The 23,046-nt window shown below is 45.7% G+C and overlaps 1 long non-coding RNA gene across 1 annotated transcript; it reads left to right on the top strand.

Annotated features, from left to right (window-relative positions):
- The first annotated feature begins 921 nt into the window (after nucleotides 1-921).
- On the top strand, nucleotides 922-20,652 carry LOC123024349. The gene is made up of 3 exons (XR_006414900.1): nucleotides 922-956; nucleotides 3,481-3,483; nucleotides 20,481-20,652. It is a non-coding gene; the product is annotated as an uncharacterized LOC123024349 (long non-coding RNA).
- Nucleotides 20,653-23,046: the final 2,394 nt, after the last annotated feature.

Genomic DNA, 23,046 nt, shown 5'->3' on the forward strand with positions numbered 1-23,046 from the left:
AACGTCAGGTGTCAAATGGCAGATGTCAATAACATCTGGAGAGCCACACATTGCCCACCCCTGCAGATAAGAGATGGCCCATCTCTCATAGCTGGCAGGTACAGAAAAACCAGATGTCACTCCTCCCTACCATGATGCTTTTTGTAGGATAATTAACTAAATAACTGACAATGTGCAGCCCTTTAATGCTATTCTAAACTCTGCCACCCGAGGAAAGCTACCTTGCCCCAGTTAATGGAAGGGCTGGCTCTACCTTAAATGTGATGATCCAAGAAACAGCTAGAAGAAAACATGTGCTAATCTGAAACTCAGAGTTTCTTTAAAATGCCTTGCTTTTTTGGTTCGTTTTAGAAGATTGTGTTCATAAAAATGCATGCTATACTCCCTTTCCTGAATGCATGCTTCTGCTTCACTGATCATTTGCTGACATTTATTTTGCATGCTAATGATATATCCAGGTGTAGATATTTGCTGTCAGGCACTGTCAAGGACTGAGATTCTAAAACTACAGTGTCCCAGTAGTTGCCCATCTCTGGCCTAACAACGTATATGAATTTTGTCTGATTTATAAACGACCAAAAGCAAAGCACAGGAGGCTGCTACTAAGTCATCTTGCAGTTCTACCTCTAGCACTGCATGAACATCCAGGTTATACAGCCCTTTGGACAATGTCCACAGAGAAGCCATTTAATATGCTGGTATCCACTCTTTTGGCTCAATGAGGCCCATTTTCCTGTATTGTTAGATGGGGAAATAAGAATCTCTTTTATAGAAACATAGCGAGTCAGAAGGGGCCTCCCGGGCCATCTAGTTTGACCTCCGGCACCAGCCGGCTCTGCTCACGACATGCCCACCATGTGCATGTCCAGCCTATCCTTGAACACCCGCACCGATGGGGCCTCAACGACCTCCCGTGGAAGCCCATCCCACACCCTCGGGGCCCTAACTGTCAGGAAGTGCTTCCTGGCATCTAAAATGAACCTTGGTTCCCTGAGCTTTGCTCCGTTGGAGCACGTCCTGCCTTCCTCTGCAGGAGAGAACAGGTCTCTACCCTTCTCCATGTGACACCCCCTCACATACCTGTATGTCACCAACATATCCCCACTGAGACTCCTCTTCTCCAGGCTGAAGAGATCCAGTTCTCTCAGTCTCGCCTCATACCCCATCCCCTGCAAACCAGCCACCAACCTTGTGGCCCTACGCTGCACTGACTCCAACCTGGCTATATCCTTTCTGTAATGAGGGGCCCAAAACTGAGCACAATACTCCAGTTCTGGGCGCACTAGAGTCGTATAGAGTGGTAGTAATACCTCTCTCGATCTAGAAGCCACACTTCTGGCTATGCAACCAATGGTGGCGTTCGCCCTCTTGTCCACTGCATCACACTGCTGACTCATGTTTAGCCTGCAGTCAGCCAGTACCCCGAGGTCCCTTTCACAAGTGCTGCTCTCCAGCCACTTGTCACCTAACCTGTACTTATGACAGCTATTCCTGTGCCCCAAGTGCAAGACCTTGCACTTATCCACATTGAACGCCATCCTGTTGTCTCCTGCCCACTTCCATAGTCTGTCCAGATCCTTTTGGATCTGGAGTACCTGATCCTCAGTTGTGCCCACTGCTCCAATTTCAGTGTCATCTGCAAATTTGATCAGCAGATTGTTCATCCCTTCTTCCATGTCATTAATGAAAAGATTAAACAGGATCGGCCCCAGGACAGAGCCCTGGGGGACCCCGCTTGTCACTGGCCGCTATCCCAATGATTCCCCACTAATGGTTACTCTCTGCTTTCGGTCAGTCAACCATGCACTAATCCACCGGACAGCGCTTTGGTGAATCCCAAAACTCTTTCTCCACCAGGATATCATGGGACACTTTGTCAAAGGCCTTGCTGAAATCCAGGTATACCACATCCACTACATCCCCTCCATCTAGCCATCTCGAAACCTTGTCATAGAATTCCACAAGGTTTGTCTGGCAGGACCTGTTTTTGTGGAAGCCATGTTGTGAGGCTGCCAGCCTCCCTTCCCTATCTAGCATCACTAGATCTCTCTCTATTATGAGCCTTTCCATTGTTTTTCCTACAATGGACGTAAGGCTAACAGGTCTATAATTCCCCATGTCCCTTCTACTACCCTTTTTGAAAATTGGGACCACTGATGCCACCCCCCAGTCCTCTGGAACTTCACCCGTTCCCCATGAGGCCTCAAAAATGGGGGGCAGTGGGCATGAGAGAACCCCTGCCACTTCTTGAAGTACTCTTGTGTGTAACCTGTCAGGGCCTGGCGCCTTTGTAATGTCCAATGGCCTGAAGAGCCCCTCGACTTCAAGGGGGGGTGACTCTAATCTGTGCCCCTAAGTCCCCAGCCTCATCTAATCTCCTATGCAGATATTCCTCGTCCTGCTTTGGGGAGAACACAGAGGCAAAATAGTTATTTAGCATCTGTGCCTGTTCCCTCATATCAGTCACTGGATCTCCTTCCTCCTTATTTAGTGGTCCCACCACTTGTCTCCCATTCCTCTTCCTATTTACATGCTGAAAGAAGCCCTTTTTGTTGCTCTTGATATTATTGGCAAGTCTTCAGGAACCTGGAAAGCAGACAAATATGGTGGGATGGGATCAGTTTGTTGAGCCTTTGGAGATAGATCCAATTCAGCATGACGATGGAGGGATATGGAGCCGACAAGAGCTTTAGAGTCAGAATCAAAATGGTGTCTCGCCGAGGAAAGCTGTTGGACTGCCACCTGCATGGCCTCTTTAATGAAGATTCGGGCCAGGTCTTTCTGCTGGTCTGGAAGTGACGCCCCAATATTTTCTAGCTTCTGCATAAGAAAATATTGGTACTGAGCCAGCATGGCTTCATAATTAGAAATATGGAGGCCAAGTCTTGTAGTGGCATAGATCCGGCAAGCCAACATGTCAGTCTTGAGGCCCTCCTTATCGCGGGGGGTAGTGTGTCCCTTCGATTCACGTCCTTGGGATGACTCAACAACTATCGAGTTCGGTTTTGGATGACGCAGGAGGAATGGAATATCCTGCTCACGGACTCGATACATGGCCTCATATCTCCACAAAGTGGGTTAAAGCTGATTAGGATAGTTCCATGGTTCCATTATTGCCTGGCGAGGGGTGGTGATTAGTGGCAAAATGATGGCGGCAGACTGTTCACATTTGACAATATTGTAAAACTTGTCGATATTGGGATCAAAGCGGTACTGAGCCTTGATCTCAAGTGACCTCGTAAGTCTTGCCATCAGTTCCCCAAAGGTTACATAGGGTTCCTCCGGTGAGATGGGGCCCTGTGTAGAAATCACTGCGCTTGATGATGTCGAAGCCACTTCGGAGTCCTCCAAGTCCAAATTATAGTGAGGCAGACTAGAAGAGGAGTCAATAGGCGAAGTGGGACACCTGGACTGAGCCGCTCTCAAGGTCGGAGGAGCATCTCTCGGTACCAGAGAGAGGGTACGATTGTGCACCAACAGGTAGTAACCATAGGGCGGGTAATCATCCCATGGCTCACAATGAGACAGCCTATGGGGCGGCTGTACCCATTCTTCCGAGGGATGACCGGTGGAGCGTTGCTGATATCGCACCTGCTGAGGAGCAGCCCTGGAGGAAGGCTTGCGTGATGGTTGTGGAGTAGGTGAATGAGCCAATGGAGGAGAGTCACGAATCTCTCCCTTGGAGATTGAACCTGGCAAGGGAACGTCCCGTTGCTCAGGGGAAGACTGGACCGAAGGTGCGATCTGTCTTGGAGACCCAGGTGGGATCACTTGCATGGCCAACTGGAGGGCCGGGCCGGTCAGCGTCAGTACCGATACAGCCGTCAGAATCAACGGGACAGACGAACCCGAATCACAGTGCCTGGGATGATCGGTTTTTTGGGCTTACGAGCCCAACTTCTCCGTCTTGTCCTTCTTAGGCTTTTTATGGCCTGAGGACTTGTCGGACCCGCTATGCTTCCTCTTCTCCTTTTGTTTGCGCTGAGATGAAGAGAAGCGTTGACCCTCTGGCACAGGAGCATCATCAGCCGACGGGTGGGGTGGAGGTGTGGTGGAAGTGGAGAACGGAGGAACAGATTTGCCTGCCAGTTGGTCAGATTGGAACAGGGCTTGGTCCCACAAGAGTTTGTGCAGGCGATTCTCTCGATTTTTTCTCGCCTGCTTAGTAAAGGACTGGCAATAGCCACATTTATCAGTTCTGTGTCCTTTTCCAAGGCAGAGAAGGCAAAGGTCGTGTGGGTCAGTAGGTGACATTTTGGACCCACACTGAGAGCACTTGCGAAAAGCCACACGCTGCGCCATTGAAGAAGAATGAGAGGATAGTAAAGTAGATAGAACAGAGAGGTAATAATTTTTTATTTTATTTTATTTTATTTTTGAAACGGAAAAGGGGAAAATTGAGAAGAAAACTTCTAACAGGGAGGGAATAAACTTGGAATTATAACACTAAGAGATAATCGTACTAGATAAAAGTGTACAAACTGAAAGATGAAAGGCTCAAGGCACAGCAAACGGCGGTTGTAAGAAGACTGAGGAAATGGCTGGCACTCCACCCTTTTATACCATGGGGGGGAGGGGGGAGTTCCCGCCAAAACCGTTAAGCTTTTCAATCTTTCCGGCCATAGGCACTGTGCAGGTGCAGCACCCCTATGTGTGATGCACAGAGGCCACGACAAAGAACTTCAAATTATTGCTTTATGTGGAGGTGCTACTCAGGATTTAAAAAAAAATGTATCATGAGTTTGTGTCAAGATCAATACCTGTATACATTATGAAAAGTATACAAACTTGAATCTTTGCTTAATATTTTATAATCTGTGGTACATTCCTATTCATGGTTTATTCAGAACCCAAGTATGCAAAGTACTACAGCCCTAACTATGTAGCTATGGGCTGAGGCCAAATCCCATGATCCCTAGAAATCCTATTCAGATGCCAATCCTTTTCACTCCTTATTGCCTACTCATACTTCACAGAAATTACCTATACTCTCACACTGCCAAAGGGTTAGAAACTTGTTTTTTCTTGCACTTAAAAAAAAATAGTTGCAGTCTCATTAGCTGAATTCTGGGCCTCTTACTCAATACTGCACAGGGGCTTATTGCTTAATTCATTGAACTTCTGAAAATCACTGATTGCAATCTGGAGCAAGTTCATTGTAGTTAGGCCCCTTTAAAATCAGTATAGCCTAATTTAGTCATGACTGACTTTTCATATTGATTTCAAATGGAAATTAGCATGATTAACTTTCTTTGGACGCTACCTTTACAGTTAACTCAATTAGTGCCACGCAATACAATTCTATAACCCAGTTCTTCAAAAAGGTTTTGTCCTAACCTCTGTTCAGTAGCATTCTCTTTATCAGAATTTGTGAAACAATTGCTTTCTCTGGCATTTTCCACGTTTCTGCCCACAGTTTCTAAAGAAATTGAGAAGAGTGTGTATCTTTGGTTTCAGGAACTGTGATAAAAATTGAGCTTGCACAGCTATGCACAGCTGATATGGATACTGTCTGTTACTTACATTGGGTTATGCAATTAGATGCATGTCTGCTTTCTTAAACCCTCCCTCCCCTTGCTCAAGAGTTTGCACTTTGTTTGTTTCACAAAACACGGTTTCCGCAAAAACAGGTCCTGCCAGACAAACCTTGTGGAATTCTATGACAAGGTTTCGAGATGGCTAGATGGAGGGGATGCAGTGGATGTGGTATACCTGGATTTCAGCAAGGCCTTTGACAAAGTGCCCCATGATATCCTGGTGGAGAAACTGAGGAGTTTTGGGATACACCAAAGCACTGTCCGATGGATTAGGGCATGGTTGACTGACCGAAAGCAGAGAGTAACCATTAGTGGGGAATCATCGGGATAGCGGCCAGTGACAAGCGGGGTCCCCAAGGGCTCTGTCCTGGGGCCAATCCTGTTTAATCTTTTCATTAATGACATGGAAGAAGGGATGAACAATCTGCTGATCAAATTTGCAGATGACACTGAAATTGGAGCAGTGGGCACAACTGAGGAGCAGGTACTCCAGATCCAAAAGGATCTGGACAGACTATGGAAGTGAGCAGGCGACAACAGGATGACCTTCAATGTGGATAAGTGCAAGGATAAGTGCATAGGAATGGGTGTCATAAGTACAGGTTAGGTGACAAGTGGCTGGAGAGCAGCACTTGTGAATGGGACCTCGGGGTGCTGGTTGACTGCAGGCTAAACATGAGTCAGCAGTGTGATGTGGTGGTTAAGAGGACAAATGCCACCCTTGGCTGCATAGCCAGAAGTGTGGCTTCTAGATCAAGAGAGGTAGTAATACAATTCTGGTGCGCCCACAACTGGAGTACTGTGTTCACTTTTGGGCCCCTCGTTACAGGAAGGATATAGCCAGGTTAGAGTCAGTGCATCGTAGGGCCACAAGGTTAGTGGCTGGTTTGCAAGGAAAGCTGTATGAGGTGAGACTGAGGGAACTGAGCCGTTTCAGCCTGGAGAAGAGGAGACTCAGAGGGGATCTGTTGGTGACATACAGGTATGTAAGGGGGTGTCACATGGAGGTGGGTAGGGACCTGTTCTGTCCTGCAGAGGAAGGCAGGACGCACTCCAACGGAGCAAAGCTCAGGGAGCCAAGGTTCAATTTAGATGCCAGGAAGTACTTCCTGACAGTCAGGACCCCGAGGGTATGGAATGGGCTTTCATGGGAGATGATTGAGGCCCCATCAGTGAGGGTGTTCAAAGATAGGCTGGACATGTACATGGTTGGCATGTCATGAGCGAAGCTGGCTGGAGCCAGGGGTCAGACTAGATGGCCAGGCAGGAGGCCCCTTCTGACTCACTCTGTTTCTATGCCCCCAAACTGGCAGAGCCACAGCTTGGCCTACATGACTGTAATCTCCCCTCTTGCTTATATGCTGGCATATACCACTATTGTGCTTTCCCAGAAGTGGTTGGTGCCAGTTTGCAGGCTGGACAAGGAAAAAGAAACTGAAAGATGTCTTTTAAATCCCTTGAACAATTTGTTGCCAAGTCACATGAAAACCAGGAGATAGTACTACTGTAATGCATGCCACAGTACATGCAAAGTCCTTGTACACCTGTGGCTTTATCTCTTGTCTATGGAACCACAGAGTAAATGAGAGTGCCAAACAGGAGCCTGGAGCCCTTAGCACAACCAGAACCGCTCTTCTTTGGACTCCTCTCCTGAGTACTACAAACTCTTGCATCCTCTGTCAATAGTGCAACCTATGCCATAGGTTAGCTACCCATGCAATTTATATATAATTTGGGAAGTCTTCTATTTGAAGCTACTGTTATCACTCTCTTATAGTACAGAGCATCTCTCAGGGTGTATTTTTACAGTCAAAAGAGCAAAGTGTGTGCTCTGCAGGCGGTATAAAGCCGCTGAAACAGTTCAATTAAAATCATGAATGGATTAATAGTGACGTGTTGGCAGCTGTCCTGCAGTCAATTAATCAGTTAAAGGGAAATATTCCTCTGCAGTACTTACTCACTAAAAATATGCCACATACCCAGAAATGATCATAGAATATGTTGTGTGTTAACTGTGAATAGCAGGAGGTTACTATGCCATGTCCCAGTGCCTACTGATGAACAATGTCAGTGCCAAATAACACGTATTTGTATGGATACTATTAATACTGTTAACAGTATTAGCACTGTATCTAAACAGTCACTTGCACGGCTGGAATGTGTTACTCTTGCAAAAAAGTCTGAATTATTAGTAAATTCATTCTTTATTTTGAGCTTACACTGACAAATATGTAACACTATCTCCCTTTTCTTTTTTGCTCAAATAGCTTCAGTTTTATTTAATACTAGCAAAATTTCCATAAATACAATGGAAGAGGTTGGAGCATTGATAAACTTTCACACAACAACTCCTAGTACTGCCCTGAAAGGGTTGAGGTGCCCTGGAGTGGTGCAGCCTATCAAAGAATGCCCTCAGAATGAGATGCTGCCATTCTTTCTATGTGCACACCATCAGAGCATCTGCACTGGGACCCACCACTGCCTCTTTTTTTCCCTGTCCCTTTTTAACCCTCTAGGTGATATTCAACACAGTACGATTCCTTGTCCTCTCCCACCCCATCCTGCACACCTCCACAATTTGTCCTGGAGAATGTGCTGACCTTCCAGAGCAGTTCAGAGATGCAAGGACTATGGAGGGGGGAGGGCCTGCTCCTCTTTCATGTGCCAGTTTGCCAGTGAACAGACACACATGGATTTCTCCCTTCTGACATAGCTCCAGAGCAGGGAATCTTGAGCTTAGACATGAACTGAAGAATCTGAATGGACTGCTGACAGCTTTGCTCTCTCCTACTAGTTGAGTTTCTTGAAAAGAAGTTCTTACCAGCTTATATATGATAGCCAAGGCATTATTTGCAGATGACTGAATGATAGTTGGCTGATTCATCAGCATAAAACCCTTTTTATTCAGTCACAAGCACCCACACAAAAGTACCACAGAAAGTATTTGATTGTGTAGCAAGTCCCGGAGAGATAGCTATGATAACAGTTTTTATTAATCATTTCTGTGGCATTATTTAGTGTGTTACTTGAAGAATGCAAACTCTGTACTGCTGAGCTCTTTCCTTCTTCATTTGGCTCTCCAAGGGGGCGAACTGTTGAGTGGGATATTTGTACAGTTAGAGAAACCAAGTGCAGCCCATGAATGCATTCACTACAGAGTTTGCTGGTGTGTGAGGCACATTAAGAGAGATCAGGAAGCACCATTTCAAAATGTTGCTAGTTTTAATTTTTAAAAGTCATGAACCTTCATATTTCTATCAAGTTGGACTAACAGCCAAAAAAAAGTCTGGAGAAATTTCTACAATCTTTCAGAAGGAGTGGAATTAATTCCTAAATACCATCCAAATATCAATGACTGCTTCCAAGTGTTTAGGCAACAAGCATGTGCAAGAATGGCAAATTCCCATTACTCAGGTAGCAGGGCTGGCAAATTTTTGTTCTTGAGACCCTGGAGAACCACATTCAACAGAATGACCAGTAGTGAAATAGAGGACCACTGTGTAAGGTGGTATCTGTATAAGTTCTAGAAATATTTTGGACTTCTGAGTGCTAGCATGGAAGGTTTAGGAACCCAAACAATATAGCCACCTTGATTTTTCCAGTTCTGTCCTTCAGAAATTTAAAAACCAGTTTGATGAATACTTGTGAAATACTTAAAGTAATTGGTAGTGTGAACATTAGCAGGAAGAATACCTATCTGAAGAATCATTTGTAACAAATGTGGAATAGGAAATTGGAAGATCATCACTGTGATATTTTTGGTTCTGATGTTTAATTCTAATGGGATGGCTTTAACTCTCCATGTGACTAAGCACATTTTGATGGAAGCCATTACTGGATTTTATTTTTTGTGCTGTTTGGATTTTACTGTGGACTTTGATTGTCTTACTTGTACTACATCTTTGAAACTTGGTTTAAAAAATTTTGTACATCACCTGAAGAACCATATTTATAGCTATATAAATAATAGCTAAATAAATAAAATATCTAACAAAAGATTAGATAGGGTTTTTAAAACAATGCAAAATGCCCTTTCAAGTAATTTTGTTCACTTGGTAATGAGACATGAGTCTCTACAAAAATCATGTTAACCTTTTTTCTGTTAACTGTTGTATTTATATATTTATTTAAAACATTTCTATGCCACCCCCATCACAACAAAGCCTCGGGGCGGCTCACAAAGGATACATAAATAATAACAATGCAACAAATAAATAAATTACTTTGTACTTAAAGGAAAAATTGAACTTAAAATTGTGCTTAAAGGAAAACTTAGAAATACCACTGTAAATTGACTAAGCATCCACAAAGTCTAATTTTGTTCCCAAAGCTGTCGACCTTGCAGTTTCATTCTTTACAACACTGGAAACAGAACTGCTTTGTTGTTGTTGCTATCATAATTGATGCCACTCTCCAAAATTTCCTGTGATGTGGTTAGAATAATTCTTACATTATAGAGCAAAACGAGTACTTTAAACTCAAGCTAATTTTAAGCAAGTTGCTTCTTGCCAGCGTAAGCTGCTGATTGTGATTAAGCAATGTGCACCAACACAAGACAACTTGGAAATTAAAGCAATGATAAATGACCTAAAATTCTATGTATTGTAATGGGTGAGATTATGAGTATGCATATGCTCAAGTGTTTCAATAATGTCAGTGAGACTTAAAATGCTGGGTCCATTTCTTTCATCAGCAGCAACTGAAACTGTCCCCAAAACACATGGTTAAACAGTGAAGATTCCACGGCAAATGGTACCTCCCTTCTTAAAGGGGATAAAGGCAGGTTGCTCCCCTGTCGTTCTTCGAGTGGCCATCTGTGCATCACACATATGGGTACTGTGCCTGCACAATGCCTGTAGCCAGGAAGATTTAAAAGCTTAATGGTTTTGGCGGGAACTCTGCACCCCTCCCCCCACAGTATAAGAAGGCGGAGTGCCCACCATTTCCTCAGTCTACTGAAGACCAACTGTTCGCCCCCAAGCAGGAGCATTAAGTATTACAGAGCACCTGCTCAACACTAAGCAGATATATACACAGAAATATATATGAAGAGAACCAATTTACGGATCTGTCATCAAGGAAAAAACACTACCATAGAAACCCAGTCACCAACACCAAGTGGGGCAAGCAGGTGGGTTGTGTGAATGCACAGATGGCCACTCAAAGAACGACAGTTACTGGGAAGCAACCTGCCTTTCTTCATCATGACCTCTGTACATCACACATATGGGTGATTAGCAAGTTTACCAGACCTGGAGGTGGGGCGGTGTCGTCATTGGAGAACAGAAGAAAGGCCTGCCCGACCAAAGGAGCAGTCCTGTCTGGCACGCACATCAAGGTGGTAATGCCTGGCAAAAGTGCAAGGAGTAGTCCAAGTGGCAGCCTTGCATATGTCCTGGATAGGAATGCCAGCAGAATAGGCAGAAGAAGCTGCAACAGCCCTTGTGGAATGTCCTCTGGGCATGACAGGTAAGTCCAACTTAGCAAGTTGATATGCCAGCTCCATGGTCTGTACAATCCATTTCAAAAGTCTTTGGGATCCAATAGGAGACCCCTTGTCGTGTTCTGAATATTTAATGAAAAGCTGGCTAGTTTCGTGAAAGGGTTCTGTGCGAGATCTGTAGAAAGCGAGGCAGCGATGAATGTCGAGAGAGTGTAGTGATCGCTCTATAGGCGTAGATGAAGTAGGGAAGAAGATTGGTAAAATAATGTCTTGATTGACATAGAAAGGTGACACGACTTTCGGTAGGAATGCCGGGACAGTACGGAGAATGACCTTCTCCTTATGGAAATTGAGATAAGGAGGGTCTACACGGAGCGCACAGAGCTCGCTGGCCCTTTTAACCAATGTGATAGTGACGAGAAAGGCAGTCTTCCAGGACAAGAGGTGTAAGTCGGTAGTTGCCAAGGGCTCGAAAGGAGGCCTGGTAAGCACTTGTAGAACAACAGAGAGGTTCCAAGGCAGAATAATTGGTCTAATTCGTAGCTGAAGATTCTGCAGTCCTTTAAGGAATCGACGAATGAGGACATTAGAAAATACCGATGAGCCTGTCACCTGGCCACGGTAGTGAGAAATTGCTGCAATGTAAACCTTGATGGATGAGGGTTTCAGTCCAGTCTGATGTAATGACAGGAGAAATTGAAGAATATTTTCAATGGAGGCTGAGTGAGCAACGAAGTTATTGGATTCAGCACAAAATGTGAAGAGCCTCCATTTAGCTGCATAAGAGAGGCGAGTCGTAGGTCTTAGCACAGACTGGAGAATGAACTGAATATCAGGATGTAGAGCACTTGGATCCAATGGAGCGTTTGTCAGTATCGAGGGAGAACGAGTAGTAGTGTCCGGACGCCACTGGGTCAGTGTCAGGACCGCGGGAGCCATCGGTACTGAAGGAGCACTGTGACTCATCAAATGAGCCAGGCTGTTAGATTGAGTGAAGGAAGATCCGGGTGACGTACAGCCCCATTCTGCTGCGTGATTAGATGAGGTATGGGAGGCAGTCACCAAAAGGTGTTGCTGGACAGATGGAGAACAGTAAAGAACCATGGTTGGTGGGGCCACCAAGGAGTGACAAGAATTCCCTGAGCATCGTTGAAGGTGATCTTGGCGATAGTTCTCGTATTAAGTGGTATCGGGGGAACACATAAAAGAACATGTTCATCCATGGGATCATTAGAGCATCCCCCCTCAAACCCAGGCCAATGCCTGCTCAGGAGCAGTATGCCCTGCATACCGTGTTTGCATGAATGGTGAACAGATCTATGTCTGGAGGGCCCCAAGTCTGAAAGAGGTGATGGCAGATCTGACGATCTAATTCCCATTCATGGGTCATCAACATCTGTCTGCTGAGTGCGTCTGCCTCCTCATTGTCGGTACCGGCTAGGTGAACAGTGAGGAGGATAATCTCCCTCGGGATGCACCAGTCCCACAGTTCCATAGCCAGGTGAGCCAGGAAGGCAGACTTGTTCATTCCACCTTGTTTGTTTATATAGAATACAGTTACAATGTTGTTGGAAGCAACTTGAACAATTTGTCCCCAAACAGTGCCCTTGAATGACTGAAGGGCTTTGAAGACTGCGAGCAGTTCTAGGTAATTGATGTGCTTGGTGGTCTCTTGATAGTCCCAGGTGCCCTGTGTACGGAGGCCGGCACACAGGGCTCCACACCTGGTGAGGAAGGCATCAGTGAACAAAGTCAGTGTTGGGTGAGGCGGGCGGAATGGAATGCCGACAGACAGATTGTTCTGTATAGCCCACCATGATAAAGTCTGAAGAATGGAAGTCAGGAGGTGGAGGAGCCGGTGAGGTGAGTCTCGTTGAGGCTGGAAGAGGCTGTTGAACTACAGTTGGAGGGCCTCATCTATAGTCTGGCATGCGGGACCACAGAGACCATGAAAGCCATGTGTCTGAGGAGTTTCTGTACCGATAGTGCTGGAATAGTTCTGTCCATGTGGATTTGTTGAATGGATACATGAAGGTTGTCTTGAGGAAGGAAGGCTTTCACTATTGTAGAGTCAGGATTGGCTCTGATGAAATCGATGATCTGTGAAGGAACAAGGCATGATTTTTCGTGGTTAATACACAGTCCCAAATCATCTAAGAGGGTACAAGTAGTCCGAATCGATGATCGAAAGCCTTCTCTAGACGAGGAGACAGTCAACCAGTTGTCCAGCTAAGGTTACACTTGAATTCCCCGGAGCCGGAGATGTGCACACACCGGGGCCATGCATTCAGTAAAGACCCGAAGAGCAGTAGCCAGTCCAAACGGTAAAACATTATATTCAAACAGGCTGGAACCGACCATAAATCAAAGAAGACACCTGTGAGACGGATGGATGCTGATATGAAAATAAGCATCTTTTAAGTCCAGAGAAGTGAACCAATCCTCTCTCCTGAGCAACAGAACAATGTTTTGAAGGGTGGTCATCCGAAACTTTTTAGTTTTGATTGATTTGTTGACACCACGTAAGTCCAATATCGGACAAAGACCACCGCCACATTTAGGAACCATGAAATATCTCAAGTAGAAACCATGTAACCCCTCAGAGTGTGTAAGTTGTCAAATCGCTCCCTTACAAAGAAGTTGTTGAACTTTGTCCTTGAGAACCTATGACGGAGGTGTAAATCGGATCAGTCCCAATTAGGGTATGGTATCGAACTCGATTCTGTAACTGTGCTCCACGATGGATAAAACCCACTGATCAGATGTAATGGACTCCCAAATGGGGAGTTGACTTTGCAGTTGATCCCCAAAAGGAAGAGAGGAGGATGGGTTCAGGAGATGAGAAGAGGCTTGCTCAGCCCGTCAGCGTTGGCGTTTATCCAAATCCGGTCGGTGGCAGCTCTGTTGAAAACGCTGTGGTGGTTACTTCCAGCGCTGCTGACGAGGCTGAAATAGCTGCCGGCCAGAGAATTGTGTATAGGGTTGATACCAGAACGATGGACGGGACCAAGGCCACTTACGTCGAAACTGGTTGGGGACTTCCATCCGACGAGCTGTCACCCGCGATTCATGAATCATCTTCACCTTGTGGTCTGTCTGAGCATTGAACAGCTTCGAGCCATTGAAGGGCATATTGTCAATGCAGCGCTTTATTTCATCTGGAAAGTTGCAGTTCCAGAGCCAGGCATGGTGACGGAGAGCTACAGCACCAGCAAGAGCCCTCGAGTCGCAATCGACATGGTGTCTCACCATGGAGAGTTGTTGGACCGCCACCTGCATTGCCTTTTAGGTGAAAATCCAGGCCAGGTCTCTCTGCTGTTCCAGAAGATGCTGTGATATTTTCGAATTTTTGCATAAGAAAATATTGATAGCAGGCCAGCATCACCTCATAATTTGAAATCTGGGGGCCGAAACCTGTTGTGGCGTAAATACGGCGAGCCAACATGTCGATCTTCCACCCTTCTTTATCGCGAGGAGTGGTGTGTTCCCTCAACTTGCGGCCTTGAGACAACCCACAACGATCGAGTTCAGTCCCAGGTGATGCAGGAGGAATGGAATATCCTGTTCACGGACGCAATACATGGATTCATAACATTGTGAAGTCGGCTGTGGCTGATTGGGGAGGTTCCACGGTTCTATCATCGCCTGACGAAGCGTGATGATAAGCAGCAAAATGATGGTGGTGCATTGTTCACTTTTGACAATGTTGTAGAACTTATCAGTACTAGGATCGAAACGGTGCTGGGCTTTGATCTCGAGTGACTTCGTCAATCTCGCCATCAATTCCCTAAACGTTGAGTACGACTCCTCTGGTGAGCTGGGACCTTGAGTGGTGATCACCGCATCTGGTGAGGTGGATGCTACTTCTGAATCCTCCGACTCAGAATCATAATGGAGCGGAGGACTGGAGGAAGAGTCGGCCAGTGAAAAAGGGCGCCTGAACTGAGCTGTGCTGGAGGTTGATGGAACATCCCGTGGGACCGGAAAGAGGGTACGGTCACGTACTGAAGGGTAATACCCATAAGGTGCATAGTCATCCCATGGTTCACGATGGGCTGATCCAAGGGGCGGTTGCACCCATTCTCCAGAGGGATGGATAGAGGCACACTGCTGGTATCGCACCTGCTGAGGCAGGGTCCTCGGGAAGCCTGAGGTGATGGCTGCGGTGTGGGCGAGCATGCCATCAGAGGAGAGTCCTGGATCTCTCCATCAGAGATCGATCCCAACATGACTGCTTCTTGGTGTTCAGGCGAAGACGGGATGGAAGGGACGACCCATTGCGGGGATCCAGGTAGAGTCACCTGCATCACCAGCTGAACAGCCAGTCTGGTTGGTGTTGGTACCGAAGTGGCCGTCAGGACCGACTTTCTTGGGTTTACACACCGCCTTATCCGCCTTGTCCTTCTTAGGCTTCTTGTGACCTGAGGACTTGTCCGATCCACTGTGCTTCCTCTTCTCCTTTTGTTTGTGTGGAGATTTAGAGGAGCGTTTGCCCTCCGATAAAGCAGCACCATCAGCCAATGGGAGGGGCAGAGGGGCAGCTGCAGAGGAGGGTGGCACAGTGGATTGACCCGCTAGTTGATCAGACTGAAGCAGGAGCTGGTCCCATAAGAGTTTGCACAGGCGGTTCTCTCAATTTTTTCTCGCCTGCTTTGTAAAGGCCTGGCAATGGCCACATTTATTGGTCCTGTGTCCTTCTCCAAGACAAAGAAGACACAGGTCATGCAGATCAGTAGGAGACATCTTAGATCCACACTGAGAGCACTTGCGGAAAGCTGCATGCTGAGCCATCGAGAATGAAAAAGAGAAGATACTGAAGCTAAGAATGTAAGAGAGAAAACCTTTGGGGGTGGGGGTAACAGGGAAAAAAGGGGATGGGGGAATGTGAAGAAAACTTCTAAACAGGGAGGGTAATAACTTGGAATCTTAACAAGAAGCTAAGAGAAACAGTGGTTTAGGGAGAACAAGATACACAATATAGTTACAAACTGAGAGACGAAATGCTCCAGGCTCAGCGAACAGCGGTCGCAAGAAGACTGAGGAAATGGCAGGCACTCCGCCTTCTTATACTGTGGGGGAGGAGGGGTGCGGAGTTCCCTCCAAAACTGTTAAGCTTTTGAATCTTCCCGGCTATAGGCACTGCGCAGGCACAGAACCCATATGTGTGATGCACAGAGGCCACAACGAAGAAGGGGAATTGCTACCTGAAGTCCAGCACTGCAACAGCCTGTTGGCTCCTTTTGCAGTTTTACATGAAATACTCTAGGATGAAAAGTACTCCTTTCCCTGTCAAGGTTCAGTCAGAAAGTGAAAACAGATTCTGGTCACCTCCCTTTTGCCAGTTCATAGGCAGCCTTCCTCTGCTCACATCTGCTTTGCCCCTCTTCCCAACAAAGAGTTTCCCTCCTCAACAAGGGAGCCTGTCCAGACCACCCTTTCAATGAGCAATCCCTCCCCTGCCTTCTGCTGTCCATCAGGCAAGCCCAACCAGAGTTCTTAGAGATCTGAGTAGAGAAAGAGTGTGTCTCTCAGGGTCTGTCTCCTCCCATGGGCCTAAGCGAGGACTTCCAGCACCCCCTCCCCAAAGGCATTCTGTGTCAAAGCAGATTGGTGCAGCTTACAAAGGGATGGCCAATAGCTCAAGACAGACACAACAAACACTGGGAGACTCCAGCTCCGTAAAAGTAGCTTTCTCTCATTGCACAGAGTCCCACGGTGTGCCTCTTAAGAGCCTGGGGAGGGGGTCCTAGGTGACAGCAGAGTTATAAAAAAAGGCAGAAGAGATCATGAAAGCCTAGTTAAATAGCTACCCATGGCTCAGCAGTGGCTAGGGGAGCTGCATGGGGATATGATGATCCTGCGGACAAATGGGGAGAGGGGCTTTTTGCAGCCTCTCTCCAGGGCAGCAGGTTTCAACCAACTTTAAACTACATTACTGTGGAAACAATTCAGTACATTTTCCATAGCTAAGGACTACCTAAGAGATGGCAACATGCTGAATACTAAAATTCCAGGAAGATGCACATTCCAGCTGAATTGTACTAAACATTAATACATGGAAAGGATAGAGCCATTACAGAATACAGAGAGTATGCCTGATTTCAGACATTATGGGGCACAGTCCCCTAAATTTTCTTGAGCTTTTACAACTAACAAACTTGATATTTTCCTAACATGGTACATCAATATATTGAGCAAGTATGCTACTCCAGATAGCCCTTCATTCACACTTAGGGTTGCTGAGGGGCTCCCACAGAAAAAGGGAACTGGAAAAGCAACCATGAGTGAGCAGAACCCTCTGGACAATTATTTGCATCTTATTCGCTAGCATGGCTGGAAACTTCACAAGCAGCTCCAAGAATAGTACTTTAATCTCAGTGGTAACTCACAAATCCACCAGCCAATCTTGATATCCATTACTAAAACTGACACACACACACACAGTGGAAGTATTGAGCACTTCCCATCTTAGAATAGCATAATTCCACATAGTGGTTATGCTTTAGATTTCTTACAGAGATCTGTGCAGACATTAAAACAGGCAACAAATAAATAAAGGGGTAAAGGTGGATAACACCTGCTGGTTCTTTCCACACATTTACCTGAGAATATTTATAGGGTATCTGTATACCACAACACTCATAGGATACCTGTCACACATGGGCCCTTGTGCACAAGCTCTATGCACTGTTTGGAAGTCAGAGGCAGGCGCAGCACCTGCAGTCTCCTCACACATTCCTTTTTGCACGGTCTGACCATCAGTAGAAGGCTTCTGCAGTTTAGCTAGATACCATTAGAGAACATGTAACTTTTATTCATATGTGATTTTTTAAAAAGATGTGTAAAGATATAAGAGTCAGTAACAGAAAGAAAAGATAAACTAAGAAAGAGAGACTATCGCATATATTAATAGATTTGGCAGAGAGCTAGAAGCCACAAAAACAGATGCCATGCAGAAAATAGCACCATTATATTGTTATGCTTTAAAATTTCCTGCATGTTTTACGGAGAGGTCCTAGTAAAGCCAAAAGCCATTTTTTATGTGACATAGTGACGAACCCATTAAAGCCAGAGCTGCAAAAACATCATTAAGTTTTTTGAAAGTGAAATCAGCTCCATACGCTATGCTTTTTATCTAAAGGGATGCAAAGGCACAGAGGAAAAACATACATGGCTATGCGCACTGCCACATAGAGTACACATGTGAACTACACTGGCTTTCTAGTATATTTACATGCAATCAATATTAATAACAATGAATTTGGTTTAAATCTTAAAACCAATCTTATGGAAAAGGAAGTGGTTTAAATTAGATTTTTAAAGCATTTTGAGTACCACCCACTTGCATTATGGGTAAAATGTGCAAGATTCTGATAAAACTTAATAAAAGCATGCTTTCCCCCCACTATTGCCTGCATGCGCTCATTATCTGGGAAGCATGACAGAAACATAAAGAGAAATAAGCAAACTGTGTTCCCCTCCTGTACTTCCATCCAGCCTCTTAGCAAACAATCCTGTTCAATGTTCGAACACAAAACATGGCAGCCTGGGGAATGCTGAGAGTTACAGGAATTCATTCTATCTAAACATGCACAGGACTGCATACTGAATGATTTAAATCACTGTGACTGAAATCACTCTGCCCTGCACACAATAAAACAGGAATGTACAAAAGCTTCATAAGTGACTGAACACTTTCCCACATCAAGCAACTGAGTCATAGAAACTACTAAAATATCCTCAGCTGATGAACCAATTTTCCTTATTGGGCAATTCCTTCAAGGCTGTGGGTATAGCAACTAATTAAAATAATAGAAGTGAGAACAAAAGTGATCCACAGCATAGAAAAATGCATTTTTAGCCCAGGTTGTTTGACATTGTATAAAGAGCTGCAATCCAGAGATTTACAACCAATTAAGCAGGAAATGCAGCACCTCTGGTTTTTCTCACCTATTTCTTCCATGGTGCTTTTATCTTGAACTTGCAAGGAAAAACTAGCAAGCATTAAGATTGTACTAACATCAACACAATGTGCACTTAAAGGCTGCTTTCAGGTAACACTCAAGTTGCCCCATTCTAGAGAGCTGCAGTTTCCAATCCGATTTCAAGGTCAGCCCCACATATATCTAGTTACAGTAGCTGGCAGATGTTAAAGCAGAGGCCCAGGGGCCAAATCCAGCTCTCTGTGGGTCTGAGCGCCCCATAATGCTGTACACTGCTCTCCTGGCCCCACCTGCTTTCCACTGGCCACCAACTGTTCAGTGAGTTCCTGGTTTTTGTGCAGTTTCCCTGCTTAAAGATCAGGCTGCTTCTCCTAAGGCTTAGTTACTGGCAGAAAGAGATTTAAGCTAAAGCAGCCTGGTATTTTTGGCCATATGCCTTGTCCAGGTCCCCTTTGTCTTTGGCTCTATCGATCACTTGCACGTGTGCCCCAGCAGTTCTCTGAAATGGAATTCAGCCATTGCTCTGTTGAAGGAGGTTCTGGGCCCCTGCAGTTGCCCATTGTATGTACATCCTGTGCATGAACATGCCTCCAGAAAAAAAAGGGAGCTGGAAAATTAGGAAAAACTGAAAGAACATGATGTATTGAGTGACCCTGCTTTTTCTAAAAAAGAAGAAGATAACTACATGTAACATCTAGAAGATGAACTCCCCACTCTCACTCTCCTTCAAGACCCAGCTTTGTAACTCCAATCTGATTGCTACTTCATTCCATCTTCTTTTTGTTGGTCTAATCCCAGCTGCAACTTTTAAAATGTGAAAATACTTGCACTCTAAGAAATGTTTGCATTTTCCCATTATCCAATTTTGGCAAAAGAGCCACCCTGAGTCAGTGTCTGGCCAGCAACTACATGCCACTAATCCTATCTAATGTTAAGGATTTCTGTATCAGGGAGTGTTAAAAATAATTATATGTTAATCCTCTTTTATCCTTACTACAGAAACTCAAACACACTGACCTGGTTGTTGTGCACAAGCACACAGTCCTCCGAATTAGTTGACAATGTAGAACATCAGTCTCTTAGCCCAGCTGAGGACTAGATACCTAAAATCAAGAACAGAGTGAGTTTAAATATATTTAAATACAGAGTAAATACAGAGTAAAATATATTTCTAAGGAGTTTATAAGGATCAATCTCGAATTAATTTCAGGAAGAGGAAATCTTTTTAGGCTGCAATCCTATGCAAGTTTAGAAAGAAAAATGTCCTACAAATTCCATAATTTCCCAACCAGAATGAGACTGTTTTCATGCTTTCAGTAATTGTTGAGGGAAAAAATCAGACTAGACATGTTGAACTTCATAGAAACAGAGCGAGTCAGAAGGGGTCTCCCGGGCCATCTAGTCTGACCTCTGGCTCCATCCAGCTCCACTCATGACATGCCTATCACATGCATGTCCAGCCTATTCTTAAACACCCTCACCGATGGGGCTTCAACTACCTCCTGTAGAAGCCCATTCCATACCCAGGGGTCCTAATCATCAGGAAGTGCATCCTAGCATCCACCTTGAATCTTGGCTCCCTGAGCTTTGCTCCACTGAAACACATCCTGCCCTCCACCACAGGAGATAAAAGGTCACAACCCAACTCTGGGTGACACCCCCTCACATACTTGTATGTCTCCCTCTGAGTCTCCTCTTTTCAAAGCTGAAGAGACCCAGTTCCCTCAGTCTCTCCTCATACAGCTTACCCTGCAAACCAACCACCATCCTTGTGGCTCTTCGCTGCACCAATTCCAACCTTGCTATCTTGTAATGAGGGACCCAGAACTGAACACAATACTCCAGCTGTGGGTGCACCAGAGTTGTATAGCGAGGCAGTAATACCTCTCTCACTTCTGGCTATGCATCTAGGGAGGCATTCACCCTCTTGACTGCTGTGTCACACTGCTGACTCATGTTTAGCCTGCAGTCAACCAGCACCCCGAGATCCTTTTCACAAGTGCTGCTCTCCAGCCACTTGTCCCCTAACCTGTGCTTATGACACCCATTCCTATGCCTCAAGTGCAAGACCTTGCACTTATCCTCATTGAACACCATCCTGTTGTCCCTGGCTCACTTCCATAGTCTGTCCAGATCCTTTTGGAGCCAGAGAACTTGCTCCTCAGTTGTAGCCACTGCCCCATTTTAGTATCACCTACAAAATTTGATCAGCAACTGATCACCCCCTCTTCCAGGTCATTGATTAAAAGGTTGAACAGCCGTCCCAAAATGCCAAGGCATGTGGTGACGGGATATAACATTTTTAAATAAATAATAATAAAAACAGGATCAGTCCCAGGACAGAGTCCTGGGGAACCCTGCTCATCACCAACTGCCATCTCAAAGATTCGCCACTAATAGTTACCCTCTGCTTTTGTTCCGTCAACCATGCCCTAATCCAATGGACAGTGCATCGGTCTATCTCAAAACTCAGTTTCTCAACCAGGATATCATGCAGCACTTTATCAAACACCTTACTGAAATCCAGGTAAACCACATCGACTGTGTCCCTTCCATCTAGACACTCCAAAACCTTGTCATAGGTTCATCTGGCAGGCCTGTTTTTGCAGAAGCCATGTTGCATGGCCGCCAACCTCCCTTCCCTATCTAGGGACTCCAGAGCCTTTCCTATTATGAACCTTTCCATTGTCATTTCCAGAATGGACGTAAGGCTAACCGGCCTGTAATTCCTCATGTCCCCTCTACTACCCTTTTTGAAGATTGGGACTACTGATGCCACCCTCCAGTCCTCTGCAACCTCACCCATTCTCCGCGAGGCCCCAAAAATGGAGGCCAGGGTACCCATGCCAACTCCCTATGTACCCTCAGGTGTAATCCATCAGGGCCTGGAGCCTTTGTAATGTCCTGTGCCCTGAGGAGCTGCTTGACTTCTAGAGGGGTAATTCTAAACTGTGCCCCAAAATCCCCAGCCTCATTTGATCCCCCATGTGGTTCTCCCCCATCCTGCTTTGGGGAGAACACAAATTGAGCAAATTTGACCTTCAATTGATGAAAGTTGACCCTCATTAAGTCCCAGCTTCTAATATTTCACCTGCCACTCATCTCCATTCCCCTCATCTCAAAGCAAAGGATGGAATGATCACTTGCTTCCAGAGCTCCCCTAATCTATACCCCATGTATCAACTCCTCCCTGTTGGTCATGACCACATCAAGGATATTTCCCCCCCTTGTTGCCTCTCAGAACCTCTGTGTGAAAAACCCTCCCTTTATAGCATCTAGGAAGTGGCAAGACCTGGCTGTTGCCACTGAGTGAGTCTCCCAACTAATATCCGAGAGATTGAAATCTCCCATAATTACTGTGTCCCTCCCCCAAGATATCCTTAAAGTCTGGTCTGTCAGGACACCATCCAGGGTCTCAAATTGACATGGAGGGCGATAACATACCCCCACTGTCAGGTGCCTTTCCCTGTCAAAACCCCTACGTTTCACCCAGACTGCCTCTACCAAATCCCCATCTGTGCTGCATTCTATCTCACTGCATCCTATCCCTTCCCTGACGTATAAAGCCACACCCCCACCCCTCTTTCCCTTCCTGTCCTTTCTAAGCAGGTGATACCCCTCTATGTTTACATTCCAGTCTTGCCTTTCATCCCACCAAGTTTCCGTGATGCCCACCAGATCATATCCTCCTATTCCCAGGGAAGCCTCAAGTCTTCCTGCTTATTACCCATGTTCCTAGCATTGGTATACATGCATCTCAACACCTTCCCACAAATCCCTTTCTTTGGGTTCCTCAGCCTCCTCCTTCCTCGCAGATACCAGCACCCTCTTTGCAGAAGTCCCACTAGTCCCTTCATTACCTCTAACACCCTGGACCCAAAATCCTGGCCTGTCTGAGTTCCCAGATCCAATTCAGCAGTTCCTCGGATGGCCACATCCACTTTTCTTAGATCCTGAGGCACAGTGAACTGTAGTTGAAAGTGAACTGACAAAATGGCAGGCACATGCCTATTTATATTGCGGCAGGGCGGGGGAGGAGGAGGTTTGGTTTCCACCAAAAAAATGTTAAGCTAGGAGAATCTTCCTGAACTAGGGCACTAAGCAGTATAGTAGTGATATGTGT

This window comes from Varanus komodoensis, unplaced genomic scaffold (genome assembly GCF_004798865.1).
Source record: "Varanus komodoensis strain SLA01 unplaced genomic scaffold, ASM479886v1 scaffold23, whole genome shotgun sequence".
NCBI lineage: Eukaryota > Metazoa > Chordata > Lepidosauria > Squamata > Varanidae > Varanus > Varanus komodoensis.